This window comes from Hetaerina americana, unplaced genomic scaffold (genome assembly GCF_022747635.1).
Source record: "Hetaerina americana unplaced genomic scaffold, ioHetAmer1.1.p SCAF_4, whole genome shotgun sequence".
NCBI lineage: Eukaryota > Metazoa > Arthropoda > Insecta > Odonata > Calopterygidae > Hetaerina > Hetaerina americana.
This window is the reverse complement of record NW_027286985.1, coordinates 95,829,566-95,851,621: the sequence shown is the minus strand read 5'-3', so window position 1 is coordinate 95,851,621 and position 22,056 is coordinate 95,829,566. Positions and strand designations below refer to the sequence as shown.

The 22,056-nt window shown below is 40.7% G+C and overlaps 1 long non-coding RNA gene across 1 annotated transcript in view; it reads right to left on the bottom strand.

The window, feature by feature from the left end:
• The window catches only part of LOC139691810 (uncharacterized), a 68,630-nt gene that overhangs the window by 26,401 nt on the left and 20,173 nt on the right, over window positions 1-22,056 (bottom strand). The window contains exon 2 of the long non-coding RNA XR_011701692.1: window positions 19,815-19,891. This is a non-coding gene — a long non-coding RNA (uncharacterized lncRNA). The remainder of the gene's footprint in view (window positions 1-19,814; window positions 19,892-22,056) is intronic.

The following is a 22,056-nucleotide window of genomic DNA, read 5'->3' as shown; positions in this document are numbered from 1 at the left end:
TGCTGTGCTTGTTTATCGAGCGGATGCTTAGCATTAGCAACGCGTGGGATAACCAATCGTGCTCTTTCATCCGGTATTCGAGTTAATTGCCACTTTGGCCAATTTACTGCATACATTGCACTGTTTGGCATGTTAACTTGACTAATCCTGACAGAGAAAATGTATCCCAGTTCTCCTTGCCATTGATGGGAAGCTAACGTATGCTCTTCGGAATGTAAAAGATTGGTCTGACGTGGCAGAGTCATATGTTTTTTAATTTATATGTACATATTGTGATGAAGGACAATTTGTACCATTTGAAGGTCATCAATAGGTATCGGCCCTACATTATACGTACCACGCAAGCTGCTTTAAGGGCGTGTGGCAGGGGGTGTTAGGTCACCAGCCATGCATTCTCAATCCCAATTATATCACTTCTACACTAGCATCAGTTCGATCATGCACTCCAAAAAGTTATTCAGTCGAAAGAAGCTACTCACAGGCAAGGATATTTAATAACAAGACATATTCAAATAACGGGGGAAGTGTTATCAAGATAGATAGATAGATAAAGGTCTTTATTTGGGCGAAATTGAGACCTAGTGGTCCCTTCTTCCATTTAACCCATCGTCGTTTGCATATTATATTAGGCATTAAACTTATTGTTACATTCATATGTACATATAAATACATATAGATAGGCATAAATTCATTTAATTTAGCACAGATTTGCACATCGAAAAGAACAAAAAAGTATGAACATATGTATAAATATATATAATTATAAATATATATATATATATATAATTATATATATATATACACACAAATATATGTATACATATACATACATACACATACACACACATGTACATACATATACACAAAGATGAGCCTATTTAAAATGCATGCAGGTTATCAATTAATTACATTCACTACTGATAAAAATTATCTCCAAAGCAGCCACGATCGTATGTATTTTTCATCTCCAATGGCACGAGGAATAAACGACATTTGAAATCTATAGGTTCTACAATCTATCTTCCTTCTTTTACGTATGTCATCTCTTCTGCATTAGTAATTCGGGGTCTGTAATGTGTCTCTAACATCCTCAGATACCTATAGCCTGCCTCAAATGTACGCAGTATATTGAAACTCTATTTAAGTCAACTAGTGGCTCCCATCCTAATTCGTCCAATGGTGTCATGGCACTTCTACCTTGTTTATAACAACGTTTCACCACTCTAGCTGCTCTGAGTTGCACTCGACCTAGTTCCGAAATTAAGCCTGGCTCATAAGGATCCCATGCACACGCAATATACCCTAGGTGAGGCCTAATTAACGTGGAATAACAAAGTTCATTAACACTCTCATTACAATTTTCAAGTATCCTTTTTATGAACCCTAACTTTTTATCAGCAATTCCTCAAATTTCGCGAATGCGTTTTCCCCAGAACATATCCTTAGTTACCGTTACATGAAAGTATTTGATCGATTCTAAGCATTTTATGTATGTTTTCTATATGGTGTCAATGTTTCCGGGTGAAATACTCTTCCTCCAAAAATGCATCGAAAGAAATTTTAAAAAATATTCTAGCTTCCATGTCTCAAATTTAGGACAAGAATGGGAGCAGAGAAGATTTAATCATCATGGAGTTGTGCCTGATTTTATTTGAGAATTTTTACATGGATTAAACACATTATAATGCGACAAGGGTGTGGCATTCTATTCGGGCTCATGTACTGACCGGATTACCCGGATTCGATTTCGAGGAACGTTTCAGGCCACCTTCAGCTTCACCCGAGGTATGTGATTGCTTGGGTATCAGATTTTACTTCCATCATTGCCAGTAAAACCAACCTCCGGGTAAATTACTGTAATTTTATGCCAAAGGGTAATGAAACGTGTACTGACCATTGAAACTTGTGGAAACTATAAAGTTGTTCTTTTAATTGATAAAGCTGGAAGCCAATAATTTCCACAAGATTACAGCTGATCCTATAAACCTTCTACAGAGTTAGTCAAAACAGTAGAGATTTATCTTAAAACTTTGGACCTTGCTTATAGTTTAATGAATCGAGGACAAATATGGGTGTTGGGGGGAAGGCCTTACTGGAGCTGACGGGGCCCATTCCCCGGCGGCGGGATGAGCGAGGCCCACCGAGGTGCGAGGCCTACGAATGATGTCATTTGCGCCGCCGTGAGGGTAATTTGGCAGAAGAGGGGTGCGGGCGGTGGCGGGAGGGGGTACTGTCGACGGCGAAACCCCTCGGCCGCCCCCGGGAGGTCTCTCGGCAGCCCGAGTCAGGGTCGGCCCAGAAATTATTCCGAAGGGATATCGCATAAAAAGTCCCCGAGATAACCCCGCCCAGTCGTTGCTACTTTTTTGAGGAGGAAACCCTCACCCCGCGCCCCATTCCCCTCTCCCCCCGGGGTTCCCCCTCTCGACGAGGGATGGAAGTGGAGGGGATGCAGGATGGCCCGCAATGAAGACGACGAGGATGCGATTAAGGGGCGGCGGGTGAGGGTCGAGGGCAGCCATCGCTCCCGCTCCCCCACTATCCCTCCCTGCTCTCAAGTCGGCAGGGACATCGACCTAGCTGTCCCAGTGGGAGGAGGATGGAGGGCGCCGAGGGGTGTGCTGGGAAATGGCCCGGAAAGTTGTGCGTCGGCCGAGAGAGTGGGTTAAATGCTACTGAGATGCGAGGGTCCTTGGTGGAGAGAGGAGTGGGGGGCAGGAGATTACTGGAGATGGGGTGATGGGGGATGCCTGGGGGTGGGGGCCAACGCGGGGGACGATCCCGATCCGCCCTCATTGGCGGACACTCTTAAGAATGCCTGTGTTGACTTCTAAATAACGAAATGAGAACCTTATTACTTGTAATTACATGATATTATGTAGCTCTACTCATACTACGCCATCCTGTTTTCTGATCAGGAACTTCTATTTACTTCCTCCTTATTTGCGTAAAAACTCCTGCAATGAGAAACGCTTGCTTTGCAGTCATAATTAAATCGATGAAATAGTTATATCTACAAATGAAGCGAATTGTGAAATGGGATAATTATTAAGATTTTATTAGTCCACTGCAAAGGAATGGAAATATTGAGAATTGATGGCAAACAGATTGTGATGCGAATACGGCCCGGTAAGCCGAGGGCTCCGTGGTTCAAATCCCGGTCGAGGAAACGTTTTTTACGTTATGGATCTGCTCGATTTCATCTTCCCCACCAATCACATGTTTGTCCTTTATGTGTTCCTATCTCTTTATATATCTCACTATCCCTATCCTTCACCATCTCTCCCGTGTTTGTCCTTTGTGTGTGTTCCTATCCATTTTCTTTATATCAATATTCATGTGAATGAATATTTGCTCGCCTTATAGCGAGTTTTCGTGTTTGGATGTGCATTTGGTCAATGTGGCTCGTCCCCTTCTTCTGGCTAGGAGTGCCAGGAAACTTGCTGTTCCTATTCTTTATGACGTTGTATGATTGCTTTCCCCTTCCCTCTTGTGTTCTCGTCCATTTCTCCTTTGGTGGGTGAAACAGCTCCGTAACGCCATCTCCTGGCCAAAGAATCGGGGAAAATGGTTAGAAAACGTTTCCTCGATAGCTCAAGAGGTTAGGCCCGATAAGTTGAAAGATACAGTGTTCAAGTCCCGATCAAGAAAATATTTTTGCACTTGTGATTAGCTCGATTCCGCCTTCCTCACCTCTCCTGTGTTTGTCTTTTATGTGTTCCTATCCCTTTTCCTTATATATCTATATCCAGGTGAATGAATATTTGTTCACCATGTGCCGGGTTTTTCGTGCTTGAATGTGTATATACATATATATATATATATATATATATATATATATATATATATATATATATATATATATATATATATATACATATACACATACACACACACACACACACATATTTATATATATATATATATATATATATATATATATATATAACACTAGGACGGTACAATAGAACCCAAAAATATAAATAGAAAATATGTAAAGGGCACTCACATTTCAGAAAGTTTAAGCTTTCGGCCATCTCTGAGGCTTCTTCAGGTCAGAGTATGAAGTAAGGACTCAAGAGTCTGACCTTAAGAAGGCCAAGGGCTTATACTTTCTGAAATGTGAATGTACTTTAATGTGTTTTCCATCCATATTTTTGTGTTCTTTACTGCCGAAAGCTTAGGGTGGGCGGAGAAAGAACCTCTCTCCCTAAAACCATAGGAATACAAAATATTAGAGTGCATAAATTTAGGTTCAATCATGAAATATGTCGATTCCAAGTGTTTACATGCTATGATCCAGCACAGTTTCCAAAAGTGAATATCAACTGTCATACTATATGAACATATATGTATATATATATATGTACATATATATGTATGTATATATATAAATAAATAAATAAATATATATATATATATTAACAGTATGCAGTACGGTAAAATATAATATGGCAATACATGTATAATGTGATAAACTTGTACAGTACATTACATACATGGGTATATAGATTTATACGTTGTTAATTAAAATAAGATATCAAAAGTTTGAATGATACCACCGAAAACTTTCGTGGTACAAAACTTCGGTGCCTGACATTGGAGCTTACGGTTTTCCTTCCTTTCCAAGCCATCTAAATTTGATGTTGGAGCAGATGTCTTAACGCCGCGTTTTGTATTGAGCCTCCATCGCCTCCCTCGAGCGGGAAATTCGGGTCGATTTTTGGCCTCCCCCTTCTGTCTCTCTCTCTCGAAGGCAATATATCACCATTCGATCGACGGAGTCACTTATTCCGAAATACTACCTTGATCAAAAAGTTCCCGGAATAACCACCGTGTGGCGCTCCCATCGTTCCGATTTGAGTTCTGTTTTTTTTTGTTAAATTGGTACATCTGTTGTTGATATTCCCTTTAAATCTTAGTGTCATAACTTGACATTTGCAAAAGTTACGTAGCCAAGAGTACATCTATCTCTGTGTGTGTTGGCGATTTTTTACAATTTCAGAAATGGATTTAAATTTGCAACAACGAACTTGTATTAAATTTTGCGTAAAAAACGGATTTAGTGGCGCACGGACGTTGGAAATGTTGGAAAAGTGTTTCGGCAACGATTCTCTTAAAAAAACGGTCGTTTACCAGTGGCACGAGCGGTTCAGAAGTGGTCGTGAGTCAATCGAAGATGATGAACGCAGTGGCAGACCATCGACATCGAAAGTCGGTGAAAAAATTGATAAAGTAAAAGAAATGTTGGTCAATAACCGCAAATTAACCATCAGAGAAATAGCGGAGGGGACTTGAACATTGCCTATGGATCCGCCCAAGACATTGTGGTTAATGATTTGGGTTTCCGTCGTGTAGCAGCAAAGTTGGTCCCGAAAGACCTCAATTTCATGCAAAAAAGAGACCGTGTTGACGTCGCAAAATACATGATTTGCGAGGCTGAATCCGATCCCACATTCATCAAAAGGATCATTACTGGAGACGAGACGTGGGTTTATGAGTACGACACGCAATCCAGACATCAGGCAAGTGAATGGCGTTCACCAAATGAGCCGAGACCAAAAAAACCACGTCGTTTTCAGTCAAAAAAGAAGGCAATGCTGACGGTTTTCATGGATTACAACGGTGTAGTGCATCATGAATTTTTGCCAGAAGGCCAGACAGTAAACAAAGAGTATTATTTGGGCGTTATGAGACGTTTGCGTGAAGCAATTCGCCGAAAGAGACCAGAAATGTGGGCAGAAAACTCGTGGATTTTGCACCATGATAACGCACCGTCGCACAGTGCTATCATTATTCGTAATTTTTTGACGAAAAATGCAACAAATACCATCCAACAGCCACCGAATTCACCTGATTTGGCTCCCTGTGACTTCTTTCTGTTCAATCGAGTTAAAAAACCATTACGGGGAACGCGTTTTAGCAGCCGAGAGGAAGTAATGGAAAAATCGCAGGAAGCACTGATGGACATACCGAAAACCGAATATAAAAAATGTTTCGAGGATTGGATCAAGCGCTGGCATAAGTGTGTTGCAGTCGATGGGGATTACTTTGAAGGGGACTATATAGATTTAGATGAATAAACTTGTATTTTTAATTTTCTGAATAAATTCCGGGAAATTTTTGATCAAGGTAGTATTTCGTTCGTCATATTTTAGTCTCTGTTTTTTTTCTAAATTTAAAAAAGGCATTTGTTGAAGTTTCTTATAGGAATTGAGGACACTGTGGGATAGATGAGTGTGTAATAGACTGAACTCAATTTTACAATGGCCGCGGGCAAAGGAACGTAATAGATGGAGTGTTATCCTACGGAGTAAGTGTTTCTTAGGGTTAATGTGGAAATTATAAGTAAGTGTTATCAGTCCGCTTCTGTTACTTTTATACACTAATGATATAGTTTCCGGTGAACTACAATTGTTTGGTGACGACCCAGTACTATGTAGGAAAATATCTAGTTACGAAGACAGACTATCATCACCTAATGACCTAAATTCGATCCAAACGTAGTGCAAGACCTGGAAGCTACAATTTAATTTATAAATTATGTTTGAATGAATATTTTGAGGAAGAATAGTTTATCTAAAAACATATACACCATACAGGAAACCTTTACAACAAACGTATAAGGTCCGTCCCTAAAATGGAGGTACTTATTTTCCGGATTAAGTTCAGTGCTGGCGAACGTGTCCGTGGCGAACGGCAATACTTCTTCTGGTGTTCGACGATGTATTCAACCGATTGCTAGTAGTTGACAATCGAGGTGGCGTTGCACATATTCAATTTAGAATACTCGCAAGTCCGGTTAAAAAAGTAGTACGACTTTTTTTCTCGGATAGATGGACGGATGGGCGGCGGCGGCTGCTCTGGCTGGGTTCGAGGGAGGGAGAGCAGGGAACGCTGAAAACTGGTGGTAGTTACCTCCCAGCCTTTTCGGAGCGCGGATCGCTCGTTTGTGAAACCTCTATAACGTGAAAATGTTATGCTCCGTCATGAGCCTCTTATTGAAACAGGACCATGATATCAAATTTTGCGCGAAACTGACTAAAACCGGGAAAGACACCCATGACATGATCACGGCAGCATTTGGTGACGCCATGGTTAGATCGGGTATTTAGAATGACGAGTTGTTTCGGGTGGGTTAGAAGATGTGGAAGACGCCGAACGTTTAGGATACCCTTCAACCTCAAAAAGCGACAAAAATCTTGCAAGAGTGGATGTTTTGTTGAATAGGAATCGTAAAGTAAGTGTTCGCGTGGTTTATGATGAACTAGGCATCCCTAAAAGTGATGTGCATCGACTTGTGACCGATAAAATGGGCATGAGAAAGGTGAGTGCGAAGTTGGAACTACGAGGGCTCTTGGACGAACAAAAGGAAACTCACACGCGGATCTATTAAGAGCTTCTCGACCATGTGAGTGAGGATCTATGCTTTTAGGCAATGCCCCACCTGACTTTTTCCTCTACCCCCATCTCAAACTTATGATGAAAGGACGTCAACGTGGCTCAGTGAAAGCGTTACAACAGGCTGTGACGAAGGAGCTTATCAGAATTTGAGCACCACCATCCAAAATGCGTACTAGGCCTTGAAAACCCGATAACAGCGGTAAGTGGACGTACAAAGGTTCTACTTCGAAGGTTTTTGAGTGAGGGTATACATTTTGGCAATCAATATTTTTAATCGAATCAGTCCTACTACATTTGGAACACACATTGTAGATTCGATAAAATATTTAGGTGTTACAATAACCAATAATATTTCCTGGCGAAAACACATTCGATAAATTTGCAGTATAGCAAATAAAAAGTTAGAATACATAAAAAGGATCCTTGGGATATACAATGAGGAGTTTGGTTGTTTACGTCAGTTACGTCCCATCTAGAGTACGCTGCGGGCATTCATTTCCCCGCGTACTATTCGTGACTTTAAGGGGAAATACCTAGGTTAAAATTAGTTGGCAATTACGAAAATACGTAGGTAAGAATATACGGGTTGCGTTCCCCCTCTCCTCACCTCATGACTTAAGTCCTCATGCCTCTTCACCCCCCCCCCTCCCCCGCTGCAACGCGCCATTGAGTGCCGTATAATCTATTTTTTACTTCAAATCCATTAGTGAATACCTTGTCTTACATATGGAATACTAACTGGCAATAAGTGTCTGATTTGCATGCCACCATGCCTTTTATATTGGTATTCCTTATTTTTGTTCTTCATAGTCAGTGTAGTAACTACTAACAGTATTATAGTTGTAATGCGTATAAGGGATTTTGGATGAATATGGTGTGTTTATTCCTCCCCCTATCAGTTGTTCTTTCTGTGGATCGTAGTGTTTCAGTGTTTTTGTACGTTTTAGAGTAGATTCAGTATGGCTGGTGATCAAACACCCCCCGTTATACGTCGTTATGACGGAGAGCGTATAGATGTAGGTGTAAATGTAGATTTAAATGCGTGAATATTAATTAATCATTATGAGCAATGTTATAATAAACAATATGTATTGAAATACCACATTTTCATCTTTTTCATACTTATTCTTTCAGTTCAGTAGGAAAATATTTTACCTATCGGTTAGCCAGCTATTAAATTACTTCAGACGACTAAATTTTCTTATTTTATGACTAGTTTGCATCGCCTGCTTGCAGCACTAATAATGTAAGACCTCTTTGGAAAGTGACCGCGTCGTGAGTGGTAGTCGTCAAGAGGGATGACGGCTCCTCGAAATTGATTGACCTTGCCAAGGTCGTCATTAGCGCACCTGCGTGTGTGTGTGTCAGTGTGTACCGCCTTTGAGCTCAGGCGCGTCACCAAATAATCTGCACGGTCACTGGGTCGCACGCGCTTCGATTCCGCGTGAATAGCGTCGAGGGCACACTCGTCCCTTTCGGACGGTCAGTCGCCCGACCGGACCGACGTCAGGCGTCCTGCAAATGGACTCAATCGGACGCCGCGAGTGACGGCCACCCTCGGCTTTCGTTCTCTTCCCTGCCCACACGCTGTTCGCCGCTAGCAAATCGATTTATTCGACTCGAGGGCCGCCGCCACCGACGTCGGTTAGTGTCTGCGTGCGCCCCGCGGGATCCGGTGGGGGAGCTGTCGGGTGGGACGGGGTGAGCCAGGGGGAGGGGCGAGGGAAATCTCGATACTGTTACGTTTAAGGGTTTTGGAATGTTTGGGTGTCTGGATGCATTCGTCCGCCATTGAGTCATGGTCGTGCAATTAATTCTTCACAATTAACATGAATTTTTCATTCCAATTTAGATTTAGGGCTAAGGGCAAACCTAATTATGGAATATGTTGGAGGCCTTTTGATTGTGTTTGTGAACTGTAGAAACCTTGGCCACAGCGTGAACTTATTGAGTTCTAGTTTTGTATTTCAATGTATTCTTCCATGACATGTTCCTGTGACATGGTATGGAAGTAGGGGGTCTTCTCATAAGAGAACTATCAGCAATGCCTCCTGCCACCCGCGATATCTAGGGGGTAAATTGTTTCACCTATATGCATGAATTTTAAACTGACCCCGCATGTTTTGCTGGCAAATCACTTCCGGCATGACCTAGTAGGAATGAAAAACATCCGAAGCAGTACGTGTAAAAACACTCCCTGACCATCTGTTTTCGTATTTTCCAGCTCCCCTGCCCCATTTCACCCCTCGTCCCTCTCTACGGGGTGATGCCTCACGCGATCCGTGGCCAAGAGCGGGGTACCACTGTAGTACCTCAGAGGTAGGCACCTCAAGTTGAATTGCTGTGGGTCAAAATAATTTAACCCTCTCGCTGTCCAGTTCTGCATGACCTGTCGGGACCTGCATGATATCGGGTTAAAATAACACTCTGGTTGATGCGATTTTTTAACATTTTGCAACTTCATCTACACAATACCTAAGAAGTCACCGAAATATATGCAAACAAAAAGCATAATAATGCACACCCACAGAGACGTACTCGTATATATTCAAGAAAAACTTATTTTAACTTACAAACATGTAAATACATATACAAGCAACTAATGAACGAAAGCATACGCAATCATGAATGCACAGATGTCTGTGAGCGTTTAATATGGTTACAACTCGAAACAACTTTGACTTCAGTTTTAAAACTATTATGATTCCTGATTGTCCGTGGAAAGAACGAATATTTATATCTATCTGCATAGAGGTCTGTCCTTCTTATCTTATTTTTGTGGTCTAACCTTTTCAAACAGCGTGGGGCCATAATTATTCCTTTTGTGTGCTTGTATATACTGGACCTTGCTTAAAGAGTTTGTCTAGCTTATTCTCTTCGCGTCTCCTATGGATCTCAGCCTCATTCCCTCAATAGGCCTATATGCCACGCTCGTCTTCTTATCGTAACAAGTTTTGACGTATCTGACCGATTTTCTCTAAATTTTTCTAATTATTTTATCTGAAGATTTATTTACGTAAGAATTTATCGATTTGTTTTTATATCTTTATCTATTTGTATAAGAATGTGCTCATAATTCTTGTTTGTTTTTATCCGAAATTTTATGAGATAACCTTCTGAGTTATGCATTAGATCTTCCTCGTTACTTTTTAAACAATCTTCAATATTGAACTTATCTTCGTCACCTTAAGGACGCTCTGACCTCTATGGTGTACCATCGTGGTTTATTATGGCCGTGCTAACATTTGCTTGGAGTAAACTTCTCTATCCCGTCGCGTATAGTGTTCTAAAAATCCAAAAATATTTTTTATCAGCAATGTGACTTTAAAACTCAACATTTACGGTTCTTGTTTTGATTTGTCAACAAGCCCGCTTTGCTAACGTTTACAGGAAGAGGAGAGAGTATATTTTTCGAATTTTCATCCATGTTGATTTAAGTGTGTCGGATACCACTTAAGGAGAGAAATATATTCAAATGACCTCAACGGGATGAATGACAGGTGCTTTTGCCGTCAAGGTAGGCAGAGATATGGGTCACACGTCACATACCTTGAGAAAATCGTTTTATGATATATTTTCCGTTCTCTTATAGGCTATCCAAGTGTCAAAATCACCAAAGAAACTTTATGTGAAAGACTTCGTGAAACTTTAAGTGAAATAAAAATACACTTAATGAAACTGTGTTGATTTACAAATAAGTAATTATTACTTACTGAAGAAGTTTATCATGCACCACTGCTGTTTATAAACTACAAATAAAGAGGGAAGAGAGTGGAGCATGCGAACAATTTTCTTTCATTTCAGTGGACTATCGACCTTAGTAGTGAAGTCGATACCTGCACAAATTAAACCGGCGTAGCCCACGAACGTGTGTATTTTTTTAAATGTGAAAATTTCCCTCAAAGCGGAGATATTTTTTTACAGCTTGTAAAAGGAATAATCTTTATCTCCGGGGAAAAAAACCTCTCAAATAGGCTATCGCTGGCCATTCGGTTTCTGGGTAATTAATGGTCGAGTCCCACGCGAGGCTATGCAGATCCAAACTCGAAACGTTCCGGGGGTATCCAATTTCCTCATCCACATCTATACTATACCCCGCATGACGCTACAAGGGCGTGTGGTTGGAGGTATTAGGACACCACTCATAAAATAGAATTTACCACATGCAAAACAAACAATACTACCTTGATCAAAAAGTTCCCGGAATAACCACCGTGTGGCGCTCCCATCGTTCCGATTTGAGTTCTGTTTTTTTTGTTAAATTGGTACATCTGTTGTTGATATTCCCTTTAAATCTTAGTGTCATAACTTGACATTTGCAAAAGTTACGTAGCCAAGAGTACATCTATCTCTGTGTGTGTTGGCGATTTTTCACAATTTCAGAAATGGATTTAAATTTGCAACAACGAACTTGTATTAAATTTTGCGTAAAAAACGGATTTAGTGGCGCACGGACGTTGGAAATGTTGGAAAAGTGTTTCGGCAACGATTCTCTAAAAAAAACGGTCGTTTACCAGTGGCACGAGCGGTTCAGAAGTGGTCGTGAGTCATTCGAAGATGATGAACGCAGTGGCAGACCATCGACATCGAAAGTCGGTGAAAAAATTGATAAAGTAAAAGAAATGTTGGTCAATAACCGCAAATTAACCATCAGAGAAATAGCGGAGGACTTGAACATTGCCTATGGATCCGCCCAAGACATTGTGGTTAATGATTTGGGTTTCCGTCGTGTAGCAGCAAAGTTGGTGCCGAAAGACCTCAATTTCATGCAAAAAAGAGACCGTGTTGACGTCGCAAAAGACATGATTTGCGAGGCTGAATCCGATCCCACATTCATCAAAAGGATCATTAATGGAGACGAGACGTGGGTTTATGAGTACGACACGCAATCCAGACATCAGGCAAGTGAATGGCGTTCACCAAATGAGCCGAGACCAAAAAAACCACGTCGTTTTCAGTCAAAAAAGAAGGCAATGCTGACGGTTTTCATGGATTACAACGGTGTAGTGCATCATGAATTTTTGCCAGAAGGCCAGACAGTAAACAAAGAGTATTATTTGGGCGTTATGAGACGTTTGCGTGAAGCAATTCGCCGAAAGAGACCAGAAATGTGGGCAGAAAACTCGTGGATTTTGCACCATGATAACGCACCGTCGCACAGTGCTATCATTATTCGTAATTTTTTGACGAAAAATGCAACAAATACCATCCAACAGCCACCGAATTCACCTGATTTGGCTCCCTGTGACTTCTTTCTGTTCAATCGAGTTAAAAAACCATTACGGGGAACGCGTTTTAGCAGCCGAGAGGAAGTAATGGAAAAATCGCAGGAAGCACTGATGGACATACCGAAAACCGAATATAAAAAATGTTTCGAGGATTGGATCAAGCGCTGGCATAAGTGTGTTGCAGTCGATGGGGATTACTTTGAAGGGGACAATATAGATTTAGATGAATAAACTTGTATTTTTAATTTTCTGAATAAATTCCGGGAAATTTTTGATCAAGGTAGTATTATGGTATATTGACACAGTTAGGCGCAATGGTTCAGAAATAGTCCTCAGGAAAGCGCTCTCTGATTTTAAGAGTCAAAAGTTAGGAGACTCGTTGGACAAAAATCCCAAAACTTTCTGGTCGAATGTGAGAGAAATTCAAGTAAATATTCCTTCGGTTCGCTCACTAAAAACGGGAAAGGGCAAAAAATAACACAAAGCTTATAAAAAGCTAACTTACTTAAATCCTTCTTTAAAAGTGTATTTAATCCATATCAGAGAAAAAATAACGTGGGCCCCCGAGTCAATAGTCTAATGCTCTACCCCTGAGCTACCACGTCTCTCTAAAATTGAGTAATTATTAAAAACACGATGCAGATAATGAGAGGAGTTAGTCAGTAATGAGGGAGAATACTCGGAGAGGGAAAGGAGATTAATAAATAATGAGTCGAGTCGTTTCGGCGATATTAAGTGATCTCTCCCGATTGCATTTCAGGTTTTTCACACAATGCCATTTGGATGTTTGCCCTCTCCTCATTTTCCCGACTCTTCCTTTAATTTTGAAACCCTCATGTGTGGAGACTGCGCTCACGGACGGACGTCGGCTCCATCTCTCAGCATCCGCCCCACCAAATACGTCGCCCTTACCTCAGTGAAAGCGATCTCCACACCATCCTCTTCTCTTCCCGTCTGAAACTCTCCCTCAACCCACGCCTCTCTCTCTCTCTCCGAACCCCCTCGTCTCGCCCTCTCCCGGTAGACATCACTGCTTCCAGCCCCACCTCCTCCCTCCCGTCGCCCCTCTCCGCTACGACAGCACCTCCCCCTTCTCAAACGCCGCCCAAACCCACTTCCCTCCGTTGCCCCCTAAAAAGCGCTCCCCGCACCCTGGATGAGTGTTCGGGGGGCTGCCCCCTACCTCGCGCCCCCGACCTCTCTTCCCCCTCCTCTCTCTCCCGAGCACGCTTTGCGCTCCTTTCGCTTCACCCGTCCGTCTGTCGGCACCGCCGTCTGAACCTCGGGGAAGGGGGGACACTCAGAACAATAGGTACCAAGCCCACGCCAATGGTCGCTCCTCGATGGGCCCCTGTCATCTTCGAGAGGGTTTTAGAACTGGGAAGAGACCCTAGAGAGTTATGCCACCTTCCCCCTCCTGAATAAACTAGTGAGGGTGAGTCGAGGAAGCATGTGCTTTGAGCGAATTCAAACTGAATATAGCTAGCCTTTTTAGCTTCGAAAAAAGACGAAATGTCTATCATTTTCTTGGTAAAAATTCGTGTTTGCTTCTGTGGTACCTAGAGCTAATTATTTGTTGGCTGTAAATCATGAGTAATGAAGCAATTTCACTTACAAGGAGATTCGATATGTAGGTAAACTGAAATAAGACTCACATGGAACGAGCTTAATTGCAAGTGTATCAATTCCTGAAACACTTTTGTTTCTGATAATCATAAAATGCTATTCTATATCAATAATAAATATTTAGCTCACAGGCGGAAGCTGATTAATGAATAATAAATTTTAATTTATTCAATTTTTGCTTTTTGGTAAAAACTGTTGTAATGACTAAACAAGTCTATTGTGCGAGTGTACATGATGCCACGTGATGACTCATTTAGTGATATATCTACATCTATGAGTATATAATACCCCGCAAGCCGCCACAGGGGCGTGTGGCGGGGAGTTTTTACACACCGGCCGTAAAACAGAATACTATCACAGGCAATATTAACAAAAGCTTGACAATTTACATCGACACAGACGAATATATTCATGCCAAACCCATTTTAATATATACAAATGCAAATAAATCATATATTAGCAAATTACATACGCATGCAGCTGCGGATTTTACTGACAGATACGTACATATCGTTTAATTTTGTCCTCACTTGTATATCAAATGTCTTTACTATTACTACCTGTATAATGACTTTGATTTCTTGGCCGTGCTAAAACAGTTCCTATGCATGCTGAGCATCGGGATGAAGCCAAAATTTTCCCTTTTGCTCCACGTGAGGTTTCTGTCCTCGCTTAACTGGCCTTAGGACACCTACGTTGCCCCTTGATAGATGTAATGCCCCAGTAAAACTCGCAGCCTGGCGGTGTCCTCTGATCGAATCGAGTGGGATAAACGCGGGCTAGAGCCGAGGCGGCCGAAAGACGATGCCGTAGGCCGAATGCCACCCCTTGGTCTGGACGACCGTCCCGCGATAGCTTGCGGTCCAGTATCGCCCGCAACCCTGACACCCTTCGAACGAGAACATCACGACGCCATCGGGATGAATCGAAGACCGCCCACACTTTCCGTCTCACCAAGTAAGTAGAGAAACTACGTAAGCAGTGTCATTTCACCGTCAAAAACGGTCCCCGAGGGAACTACAGCTCTCACTCAAAGCTACATTCATATCTCCTTACAGTGCCAGAAATGAGTCAAGCTCAACAGGGTCTTCTTTGCCCGCTGATTCTTCCCAGCTCGTTCCCCTGGCTATTAGTATTATTACTTTGATTTCTTGCTGCTATGGTTTCTGATTGTCATTGGGGAAAGAACGGATATTAATATCTGTACTGAAGCCTTATCTCCCTAATCTTATTTTTGTGGTCTAACCTGCCTAAATGGTGTTTGACCCGTAATAATTCCCTTTGTGTTATAGTTAAACTCGTGCGTTCTGAAATTTGCTAAAAGTATAAGTATCGCTTATCCTCTTCGCATTTCAAGCGGCTTCCAGCTTAATTCCCCTGAAATGCCTTTTAAACTCCTCTTATTACCGTTATGTATTTTGACGCATCTGGTGGATGTTATCTGCACTCCATCTAATTATTTAGCAACACTATCTCTCAAGGACACCAAATACTTGCGGTGTGTTCCAAATGTGACCTAACTATAGCGAAGTAAGACATCTCATTAACTATTTTATTTCATTTTCCCACCACCCCTTTGATTAAGAAGAGTTTCTTTAAGGCGTATCCAAATATTCTTCTAACATGTACACCCCATGAAAGGCGTGGTGTTGTGGCACTTTACTCAAGTATGTAAATTCATCTGCCGTATTAACATTGAAACCTTTAATGCATACCTATGTCCTATTCATCACTTCATTTGCACCAAAATGTCAAAACTGTGCATTTTCTTGTGTGTACAACTAATCTCATTTTTTGCATCACACGCCCTTGTGATAGCTTGCGTGGGCATTGCGTAGATGTAGATGTAGACATAAATACTAGTATTGAGGCCATCGGCATTCTCCTAAAAATCATACTTTTATGTATGCATACGATTCTCATAGTTACATTATACGTGTAAAATAATCCAATTATAAATATATATATAAATATAAATTTAAAAAAATAAAAAATAAATGTATATAAATATAAATATAAATAAATAAATAAATATAAATAAATAAATATAAATAAATAAATATATATATATATATATATATAACAATTTTTGAAAGTCTCACGGACGTGAATAATGATGTATAACACTTAGCATTGGTGGACGCAGACAAAAACACAGAAACACACAAAAAAGAGACTCACTATTTTTTGTGTGTTTCTGTGTTTTTGTCTGTGTCCACTAGTGCTAAGTGTTATACATTATATATATATATATATATATATACATATATATATATATACATATATATATATATACATATATATATACATATATATATACATATATATATATACATATATATATACATATATATATATATCAACATATATATATATACATATATATATATATATTTATATATATATATATATATATATATATATATATATATATATATGCACTATGGTATCTGAGTGAGACTTAACTACACATAAAAGAGCAGCTGTGAGTTGCAGTAAGGACAATAACTAAGGTTAGGTAGGTTAATAAGATCAACATACTAGGCTACTTAGTATGAAAAATAACCACCTTCTTCTTTTACTCTGGAATTATGTAGGAGGAATGGACTTCGCAACGCGCCCACTCTATGCAAACTCACCTTTTTTCTTCCCTTCCCTACTCGTATATTCACACCTCTCCTTGCTGATCTCCGTGCAGTGATCGCTCCTGACGGCATGGAGGGGCCTCCCATGTTTGTTCGTATAAATGTGAAATCAAGTTGGTCGGTGCGGTCAACACGACGAATAAATGTAAAGTGCAATCTGAAGGGGACTCTTTACTAAAAAGAAGCAATGCCTTGTATTTGGAATCTAAAGAGCGACGTTAAACCAGTGGAATTTAGGTGACATTAATAACTTTCAACGTTAACTACACAAAATTACGTACAGGTATATAGTATTTAATCTGAGACAATCATACGCTTTAAATGAGCGGGAAAACTATTGTAAAAAAATACTGAAAAGCATAGTGTATATTTTTAGTACTATACGTTGCGTGCGCGTTTATGATTGAAGAATGAAATTGCATCTGATATCAGACTACGCCATTTCAAGACGTTTGTGCTCTTTGACAGCCCCTTTAATATCTATCCTGCAGAGTTGCAACCCACGTAGCGGAAATGTAGTGATTCTGCCTTATCATCAGGGAATATCTATCCGCGTACTAAACTGACATGTTCGTATCTTTAGGATCGTCTGTTATTACGAGGCAAACAAAGCTACTTTGGCCGCTCCGGCACTGTTATTTAAAGTTTAAAGTTATGCGTAAGCGTTATGTGTTGTTGAGAATTTACAGAGGCATCGCTGTAAGATCGGAATAGGTTTCCCTGCTTCTCCCTCGGACGCTGATGCAACGAATTTTATCGATTATAAATTTTATCTGGATGACAATTACTTCTATTTTAGCACTGATTGGGCGATATTTGACTCATGCCTAGTCTTCCACTCTATCGTCTGAAGAGTAATACCCAAGATCTGGCCAGGTCGCTTGATGTCTTCGGTGAGAGGAAGAGTTCGGAGGTGAAGATGGTGCGGCGTGCGAAAGCGCACGACATTATTTCCATAAACCATTATGCCACTTGGCAATCAGTTGCGTGAACTCGGGGCATAAGTGTCCTTCCTCACCTAATTTTTCCCCACGCCATTGATTCGAGGGATGTCAAAAAGGCTAATAGGAGACTCTTGATTCATAGGTCAATCGAGCCATCTACCGGTGATATAAAATAAAAAATAACCAAACTAAATACTAGAAATATACATTGGAGCTATTGCATGATCGATTGTACAGGGTATAATAGGAAAGGTTAATGGAAGCAATGAGAAATATGGGAATTGACTGGGCGGATGTATGACGTGTTCGTAACTCGTACATGCCTGAATTAGAAGGCACAAGTAAAATCACGCGAAGCAGAGCTACAAGCTCAGCTTGAATCATCGCATTTATACCTTAATAACTAGAGAGTTTTGTGATTCTTCTTCGATCCCTCGGTAATGAAGACGACGAGAGGAAATATCTCATTCAGATTTTCTGTTGTTATTTAATATACTATCTTGGAGACATCTCAAATTTCAAAGATTATTTCGTTCAGAAAAAAATATAAACTCTAAAATATTTGGAATCGGTGGGAAATGGGAATTGCATTACTGAAATGGAAACACGCCCTCCGGAATAGTCTTTGAGAGAAAGAAAGTGAGTGTATTTGTTGAGCATAAGTTGGGTAAAAATAGCTCGTTATACACATATTTCCAGCATCGGAGTCCCTGTCTTCCTGCTGTCATTGTTTTATTAAAGATGCTCTCTTCATTCGTTGCTTATTATCTAATTGACTGCTTCTGGATATATTCCCATATTTATAACAGTGATTCTCGAATGCTATCCGATTGGAAATGATGACTATATATCTCGTGCGGGAGCGGTTAGAGCTTGGACTATAAACACTGACTGTAAGATGCCATTCCACCTGACTTGCTCTAAAATAGTATTAGATTGACTAGCTAACCGTAGGTTAAAATTCAGATTGAATTTATTGCGTAAATTTGAGTCAGGCCCTTGTTGATGTTGAGGACATATTACAAACCCCGGATTACTAGGTTAGATCAGACCACGTACGGAAAATCAGGAAGATAGATAATAGAACGAATAGAGTTAACGTGTCGTTTTTCCTGGCACGGTTTCATAACAAAATAGATATGATCGCCGACGTAAAGTGGATGATTAGCACTGGTAGTGTAAATATTTTGTCGATATCCGGCGTACATTTTAAATAGACCCATTTTTATAACACTGATCCCATATGATTTGAATATATCCTGCTATTGAGTAATACTGTTATTGGATGTTATTTAATAAACAGATTTATAATTAGCTTTCGTCTGGGTTATTTTTAAAATAGCTGGAGTTATTTTGTAAAGAGGGAACACAACTTGGGTGTGTTTGGGAAACAGTGCCCCACGTATACCTCAATCACACGTAAAAACTCATTAAAAGATAAAGAAAACTTACAACCACTCGATTATTTCTTAACACACCTTAGTGATCGAATGGCTGTAAGTTTGTTTTATTTTTTAATAATTTTGCCTCTTTGTGTTTGTAAGAGACTGTTTTAGCCGTTACTCTGTGGAATTTTTCCATCGTATAGAAAGAAAGAAAACACAGCAATTCCACATTTACACTTTATTCAGACGACCATGGTTTCACCACTGCGTGGCATCTTCAGGTGTTTGATTGAGTTATACGCAGGTAACTGCTTCCCAAACAAACCCTAGTGACCAAGTGTGTTTTTCTTATCTTTCCCCTAACTTGTAACTTTGTTTTACCTCCCTTCTTTATAAACCTAGTGCCAATCAAGTTTACGGTCTCCACTATCTTATTTTCATTGCTTCGCAAACGTAGGTGCGTTCATTCAATATTAAAATCGAATACCACAGAAAATAATCATATTGAGGACATTGAATAATATGATATTCCAATGTGCTTAAATAATAAGAGAATATTAAAAAATAAAATGTGAAACTTACCTAGAAATATATCAACAAGTGTTTTCGTGAAAATATTCATATCCATCGTGGTGAGGAAGTGGGTGATGAGTGTCAACCTGGAAATGAAAAGCAGAATCAAAGAGTTGCTAGATGAAAAAGCGCTTAATATAGCCATAAACAGAGAATTGATTCAATATGAACTGTTTCGACCAAAAGAAAAGTGACAACGCTTATCGTTTGGTTGTGACAGCTTTTAAGAGGCTGCCCTGCGTTCAACCTTCTCAATATCTCGAATGAGACCTTTTTTAGTTGGAACCCATACACTACATGCATGTTCTGAATGAGGTCTGACAAGAGCCTGGTAACAAAGTTTATTTACCTTATATTTGCTCCAGCCAACAGTGCGTCTAAAAATCACAATTTTAATTAGTTTGCCGGTAGATTTTATATAGGCTAGGAAGTAACATTCCCAGAAACCTCTACAGAAGGGTACTTTGGTTGAGAGGTTATGGTTGGTCGCTGCGACGGAATTCATTCTCTCACAAACCATCACAGCAATTTATCGTTTCCCTTTTGGACGAGTGGTGCTAATTTATTACGGTCATAGGACATTTTCTTTCGACTTATTATTTTAGGAGACCGTAAGGCTCAAGCCTCTTAGATTTTAGTGATATTGATGCTTATTTCCGTATCTGCGGTGGCTGAATCTCCGGGTTCTTTTTCCTTTAAAATTTATTGTCTCCCCTCTTTAAACATTTAAAACTATTTTGTAGCTAAGCTTATGGGATCAGGCTTTTCATAAGTCTCCTGCGACTTTGCATTGTCCTGTTTTGACACTTCGATCAGGCGAAGGTATAATTTCATTGCAGCGCATTGTTAAGTGCATTTGTGTACATCCCGGATGTGAATTAAAAATTTTTGTCTCCTTGGTGTATCCCTGGTGGCGACATTTCCCAGGTGACTGTCGTTGAGATGACTTTTCCAAGCTAATAATTGCAGCTCATGTGAGGACAAATGACTCCTCGGGATGTAGATGTAAAGAGATCATGCTCTTCTTGAAGAAATCACACTCAGAAGTAAAACTAGTGGGGACTTAGATTTATGGACACAAAAACATTAAATATTTATGTATCCTCACAGTTCTTCGCACGCAGCCACATGGTGGTTTTGCGGCGGGTTCTAGGACACGACCAGTAAAATAGCGTCTAACTAAATGTGAAACCAACAAAAAACTTGCTTAAGAACACACAAACAGATGTATATACTCATAAAAATCGTATTTTAACTGACGCACTTGGAAATACAAGATACATACAGGGTTCGTCCGGAAAATAAGTGTACTGATTTTTTCCGCCGCTCCAGGCGCGCCCAGCACCGCTCTGACGGGCTGCGATTGGAGGGGGGTATGTTGGCAAGCGACGCTGAAAAAGGCAGTCGGCTCTGAGCTGTGGTGTAGTGAGGAGCTCTGTTGGGCACGCGAACCTCCACGCTCGACCCACGTCACGGAACGCGATGCCGAAGTTTTTGGAGCAGCGTTATTCCATCAAATGTGCGGTAAAGCTTGGGAAATCGTCTACCGAAACTGTCGGTATGATTAACCAGGCTTACGGGGAGTCAGCCATGTCCAGAAACATGATCTTTCGGCGGCACAAGATGTTCGTGGAGGGCAGAGAAGAGGTCGACGACGAACCACGGCATGGACGCCCATCAACGATACTCACCGACGAAAATGTGCGAAAAGTTCGCGATGTACTGAACTCTGATCGTCGTCTTAGTGTTCGGATGATAGCAGAGCAGTGTAATGTGCCAAAAACAATAGTGCACGAGATTATTAGGCACCAATTACAGATGCGAAAAATTTGTGCAAAGTTGGTGACGAAAGTGCTCAGTGATGATCAAAGACTCAATCGTTTGGAAATCGCGACACAACTTGCGGATCATTGCAAAAATGATCCACATTTTTTAGAGAATGTTGTTTCGGGTGACGAGACGTGGATCTTTGAGTACGACCCGGAGTCGAAGAGACAAAGTGCGGAGTGGCACACCCCATCATCACCCCGTCAAAAGAAAGCTCGCATGAGCAAATCTCGGATCAAGGCGATGCTCATTGTCTTTTTTGACAAAAGGGGAGTCGTCCACTACGAATTTGTACCTGAACGACAAATTGTAAATGCTGCATTTTACGTCCAAGTACTCGACAGGCTTCGAAAACGAGTCGCCCGCGTCCGGCCAGCGATCAAAAACATCCGGCGGCTGCATCACGACAATGCGCCGTCTCACA